The sequence below is a fragment of the Centruroides sculpturatus genome, unplaced genomic scaffold, assembly GCF_000671375.1.
Source record: "Centruroides sculpturatus isolate CEXI.00-Female unplaced genomic scaffold, Cexi_2.0 scaffold3429, whole genome shotgun sequence".
NCBI lineage: Eukaryota > Metazoa > Arthropoda > Arachnida > Scorpiones > Buthidae > Centruroides > Centruroides sculpturatus.
In genome coordinates, this window is record NW_019387515.1 from 3831 (window position 1) to 10409 (window position 6579).

Genomic DNA, 6579 nt, shown 5'->3' on the forward strand with positions numbered 1-6579 from the left:
GTATTTCGTAACTAACCGACGGCCGAGGTTTCTTCAGTCGCCCGTCTCGACCGAGAGGCACGAGATGAATCAGATACGCGTCTTCGCCAAATACAAAGCCATACATAAGATTAAAACTTGGCCCTTTGACCGGCCACGAGCGGGACGGTCGAAACCGGGTCGTCCCACTAAATAACCATGACAATTAGCGCAGTAAGGACACTCGTCTCCCCTAAATTCTACCGCATTCCCCCTCGTATATTTAAGCACGAAAGTAGAAACACGCACTAGATAACGTATATACATCAAAACCCATAACAATCCGTCACACTTACAGCTCATTAATTATGCACGAAACGTCACACTGCCGACGTCACCGGACGTATTGTAATTAAATTAATCCATTACACACGCGTTAACAATTACAAACGGATCGCGCACCCGCCAAATCCCGCGCTGCAAGCAACACGACGATAAACCAATCGATTAACCTTTAAGACAAACGAAACACGAAAGGTTATTCCGTAGTTTAAACAATAAAAAGGAAAGTAAACCAGGCGGACACCCGGCAAATAAGGTTAAAGAATCGGCCATTAAAGTACGTCGGTGAGACCCCGTGCAACGTTCCGTAATCGAATCACGGACCTTTATTAGAGTTTAAAGCGCCCGACTCACCGCTTTCAGATGCCTTTTCTACAGCATTTAACGGAAAACAAGTAGGACTGACTTATCTCCATTTTCTTGGCTCCGTCAACACCCGCATTCGACGAGAGTATCCGCTCCGCTTAGTTTCGTATTCGACGAAGCAATCGCCATTAAAATTCGCCGTAATTATTTTAAAATTAATTAAGTAAATAATACGAAATTTAATTCGATTTCAAATATAAATTCTTAACTAGATCGATTATCGCGTGTGTTTTTTTTTATTTTTTATAATTACGTCACGTCTCACCCCCTTTTAATTAAGCGTCGAAACGTCGAGCTTAATTTATTTAAACGTTTTAAATAATTAATTATAATAATTATAATTAATTTTTATTTTAGTAAACGTTTTTTTTTTTAAATACGTAAAATAGTAAAAAGTTTGAAGTATTTATTTTGATGCTATAATTCGTCGACAGGTGTCGCTTTCGGTAAACATGGTCAACGTGACTTTTCTGGAGGTAACGTTGAGATCGCTACGTTGGCATTCTCCTCTTCGATTCTGTAGGAGGATGAAGTCGGCGTTAGTTTATAGAGAATACGGCGAGCCTTTGAAGGTTGTCAAGAAGGAAGAGCAGAGCCTTAAGAAGCTCGAAGGTAACGAGGTTCTGATCAAGATGCTGGCTGCGCCTATAAATCCGGCCGATATTAATATGATTCAGGGAACTTACGCGCTGAAACCCACGTTTCCGGCAATCGGAGGTAACGAAGGAGTCGGGGAAGTAGTGGAGGTATTATCATTTGCATGTATTTGATTAAGGATTTTTGTCTAATTATAAAATGACATGCTTTTAATGTAATTACTCGAATCTTTGTTGTGTCTACCTATTACTTTTGCAGGTACAAATATCCTATTTGTGACGCTTGCATAGAAACGGATGTAATGCTTCTGATGGGAGCGTCTGCGTGATGCGGTCTGCGGAAACAAGACGGGTCGACTTTGCATAGTATCGGGAGAAACACAAATGTTGAGAAATGTACGGGTTTATTCGGTTGAAATGATGCAAGGTGGTCGATTTGCCTGGGAGGAAGGCTTTTTGAGGGAAACTACTGCATAGTTCGATGTTACCAACGTGAGGAAAACCCAGAAAACTCCACGTGGCTGGGCATAAACTACTGACTACTGGCATTTGGTGGTTTTATCCATTCTGCGCCAGTGGACAAATATAGTCGAAGCTTGTTATACTAGACAAAAAGTTTGATAATCTTAGCACTTGTGTTTCTTCTATGAAAATCGTATATGTGTGTGCGTGTCTTAAAAATACTAGGGATTTGACTTATATTTGGATCTTTTGCTTGTACCAAAAGTATTCTCCAAATCCAAAAATTAAATTCGTGCATGTATTCTAGGCACACAGTCCATGAATATTGTGCCTTTGCTTTCACATAAATTTTGTCTGTGTTCAGGTTGTTGATGTTCACAAAAATGTTTGAATGCAAGTGCAAGTAGAGAATGATGGGCACCTAACTATCACAAAAAATTCTCAATAATCTGACTGGACCCAAATCAGGATCTTTTGCAGAAACAGGCACGCCCTTTCTTGGCCATCTAGCCACTATAATTAGCATTTGTTTACTCTTATTATATTCAATTAGTTAAAGTGGTAGAGCACTCTAGAAAGCAAAGAATGCCAGGTTGTATGATCATCAGCATAACTAGAAAAAGAAGTGTAGAAGAATGTACTGTCTATTATATTGTTAAAATCTGCCTCTTAATTTGATATTGACTTATTCTTTGTCAATAACTGCTTTTTCATGTTACAGGAAGGAAACCTGCTACGAGCTAAACACAGTTTCGTGTTACTGAGTTAATTTTAATAACTCGGTATGTTACTAATTAAATCGTTAATCTCGTATATATTTATATTAATTTTAAGTTTACAAAGGTGGTAACAGGAAAAAAGCAAAGAACAGCTCCATTCTAAACTTATACAACTATAAATACTACTAAATAGATCGAAAATTGAGAGGAAAGATTGACTCTGAACTGGACGGACATGTTATCGGTCGAATTATCAGGGTCCCGATCTGATCTTTGTCTTTAAACATGCTTAATTTAGAATCAGATTGTACTGTACAAGGTCACCTTATCAGAATATCCTAAGAATAATTCAGCAGTTGACTTAGTTTATTTATATTTGTTAAAATTAATTGAATTGATTGACCTTATTTATATATGGTTAAAATTTTAAATATATGATTTTTCTAATTTAATGTCATATTATATTTTAGAATTAGATAATGATGGTGTTATGTCAAAATGGAAGTATACATTATATGTGATGTAATGAAACTCCATGCTGATATTTAAAAGATATACTCTAGGGTGAAAAATAGTCTTGAAATCTTCTATACACGTTTATTAAATTCCATTTTGTTTTTGAGATTTCGTCTTCCGAAAAATCATCTCTGAAACCAATTTTATTTCTTCCGCAAAAGACATGCTGCCATTTGTTTTTTACTTCTGTGCTACCAATATGTATAAATCGAAGCTTTATTTTAAATAAACACACAAACCTTAAATTGGCCTTGCCAATAAGTGAACTTTCTGTTATCAACATTTTTGATCCATTTTTAAGATCTTCCTCGGTCAGACTACCATCCTAGCTATATATATCAACGACAATGAGATTAAACCGGAACTCCAGCAAGCCATTCCAGTATGAAAAACACCTTATGCTGAATGAGTCAAAAATTTGGAAGTGCTGGAAATATTTAAAATGGTGCTCCGACCTTTAAAGAAGAAAAATGGATCTCCCTCATGTTGTGGGCAATATTTGATTCATCATTATAGGAGGCAACACACAGTCTATAGATAAACACGCACCACTGAATGTTTAAAAATTTTTAATCTGAACTTATTGGATTATCTTCTATGCATTCTATTCTAGAATGTTACTACCAGATTTCTAAAGAGAGCTACCCGAGGATTGTCTTAGAAGCGGACTGAAAACAATTATAATGGAAAGCTCACTTATCTGCAATGTCAGTTTAAGGTTTGTGCATTTATTTTAACTTTTTGCCTTGTTACTAGAAGATTGATTTAGCCATATGTTAAATGTTAAGAATTAGTTTTTTGGAACAAATGGAAATTTAACTATTCTTGTATACTACAATGGAGTCCTTTACAGCACATGTGATAAGTTGTGTGTTATAGAAAATTGCATTATCAGACAATTTCATGCAAGTTTAAATCTAGACCTAGAAGTTAAAAAAGAAAATGTATACCTCTGGAAGACAAAAATCAGAATTTTGTGTAATTACTAGTCACAATTTTTTTATCATGTTATAGGGGAGCGCTTTATACGAGAGTTCACTGTATTCTGTTTAGCTTTGTAAAAAAGAAAATGTTATTCAATGTAAGTTTGCATTGAAAAACTCTATCATTCCAACTATTTTTGCTTTTGATTCTGGAATCTGTCCTCGAAATATTCGCATGGAATTTCAGTACACTCCATACAAAGTACTGTATTAAAATTACTTAAACTTATCACTGATTTTCAGATAAGAAATTCTTAAATATTGTAAAACTTTTCTAACCTGTTTAATCTAAATTTTAGGAAACTGCTTGATTCATCAAAAAATCCAGCAATGAGTTGTGTAACTTTCACGGCATGGGTTAAAAATTGTGTGTGGTGTCATCTTTTAAGAAATTTTTATTTTATTAAATATTATAAAATGGTAAAAGGCATAATTTTGAGGGTAGAGATGAGTTTAATAACAAATTGTAAATACTAATAATGTGTAAAATCGTCATTAAGTCCGACCATATTCAAGATACGATGTATGACCTCTCTTTATCTCTTCGCCCACTCACCTTTAACCACTAAAATTTAACAGCACCAATCCCCCTAATATGCTGCCTGCAAAATTTCGGATATTTTTAAGTAAAAGCACACGAGTTAAGCTTCAAAATAGGTGAACAAAATTGTGCACCCCATACAGAAAAAAAAAACAAATCCCCCATTTCTTGATATTTCAAGATCTCAGAGGTCGAAAACTGTAAAAATCTTGGGGGTGATTTTTTGACTAATTGCAATATTTTTCTTTATTATATTTAACATCCAGAAAGAAACAAAAAATGAAAGCGCATAGTTAATTGTAGTGTTTTACGGACGGTAGAAACCGATTTACGGAACAGATAAGAAAATATCAGCTACCCGGACAAGATTNGGTGAGCCAAAGGGTCACGGTGCTTCCAAAATAAAAGGAAAAGAAATACTAGTAAATTTTCCAAAAATATTTTTATAATTAAAATTCATTTTTTATTTATATTGTGTTGTATGTTCTATTTCTATATTACTCATGAATTAGTGGTCACACCAGTCAGGAATTTTATTGAATTTGCATTAAAAGGTAAAAATCTTTTAATGCAAATTTTTATCCTTTCAGCTTGGCTCCCCAAGATTAATCTTGAGTGCACCACTGTTGCATTGTCTAATCTTATCAATCTATTTTTTGATTTTCTGCTCTATCAGCACTAAAAGGGTCTTTTAACCATGCTTATCATTAGATTGGGCAGGTCCACAATGGGGTCGGTGAGGGAAAGACCACAAATCACAGACAGACTACCTACTTATGCCAGTTTGATTTTTTGAGTTGGAATTTTTTCAACACTGGAATTCGAGCCCAGGATGGCAAACCTTTTTGGGTCCGAGTCTAAAGTAGATACACATAGATATATTTAACTTTAAAAAAATAAATAAATAAATAAAATAGAATAAAAAATAGAATTAAAATAAACTGAAATCTATGTATTTCAAAATAAACAAAATTTGATAATACTGTATATTGTGTACCACATTGGACACATGTGCCCAATGTGGTACACAATATATCGTCACCACACCTGTAGTAGTGTGGTGAATTAATATGAACAACTGTATTTAGATGGTTTTAGAGTCAGTTTCTTTTATATTCACAAAATATCGATGAATTGAATAAAAAAAAAGTCCAGCAACAAGTTGCCTAACTTTCCCTCTGACTTTTAAAACTTAGTTTGGCACCATTTGTATATTTTATTTAAAAACTTCTCATATTTTTAAATATTATAAAATGGTAAAAGGCATAATTTTGAGGGTAGAGATGAGTTTAATAACAAATTGTAAATACTAATAATGTGTAAAATCGTCATTAAGTCCGACCATATTCAAGATACGATGTATGACCTCTCTTTATCTCTTCGCCCACTCACCTTTAACCACTAAAATTTAACAGCACCAATCCCCCTAATATGCTGCCTGCAAAATTTCGGATATTTTTAAGTAAAAGCACACGAGTTAAGCTTCAAAATAGGTGAACAAAATTGTGCACCCCATACAGAAAAAAAAACAAATCCCCCATTTCTTGATATTTCAAGATCTCAGAGGTCGAAAACTGTAAAAATCTTGGGGGTGATTTTTTGACTAATTGCAATATTTTTCTTTATTATATTTAACATCCAGAAAGAAACAAAAAATGAAAGCGCATAGTTAATTGTAGTGTTTTACGGACGGTAGAAACCGATTTACGGAACAGATAAGAAAATATCAGCTACCCGGACAAGATTATAATATACTATTCAATTAATAATTATAGAGAAAGACGAAGTATTGTTAGTTCTTGACGTCGACTTCCATTGTCGAGAAACAAAGCTGTCGTTACAGTAAAAAAATAGAAACTAGAAATATGAATAATGTACACATAAATTTTGAAATGTGTTCCGACATTATCTTTTTATCCAATAACGTTTTGTAACTAATGCAGTGATGATGTATTTGACAGTAAGAGGTACAATTCTAGATTAAATATAATTGTTTTATTATTTTTTTTTTGTCTGATTTAGATGGTCAGATGTATACTGGAGGCAGTGAAGCAGCTAGTATTGTCTATTGTGTTTGTCCTGTGTTACATAACTAA

General features: G+C 34.0%; 1 long non-coding RNA gene across 1 annotated transcript; it reads left to right on the forward strand.

The window, feature by feature from the left end:
* Window positions 1–596: 596 nt before the first annotated feature.
* Window positions 597–3746, forward strand: LOC111616464. The gene is made up of 3 exons (XR_002755251.1): window positions 597–806; window positions 1101–1412; window positions 1522–3746. It is a non-coding gene; the product is annotated as an uncharacterized LOC111616464 (long non-coding RNA).
* Window positions 3747–6579: the final 2833 nt, after the last annotated feature.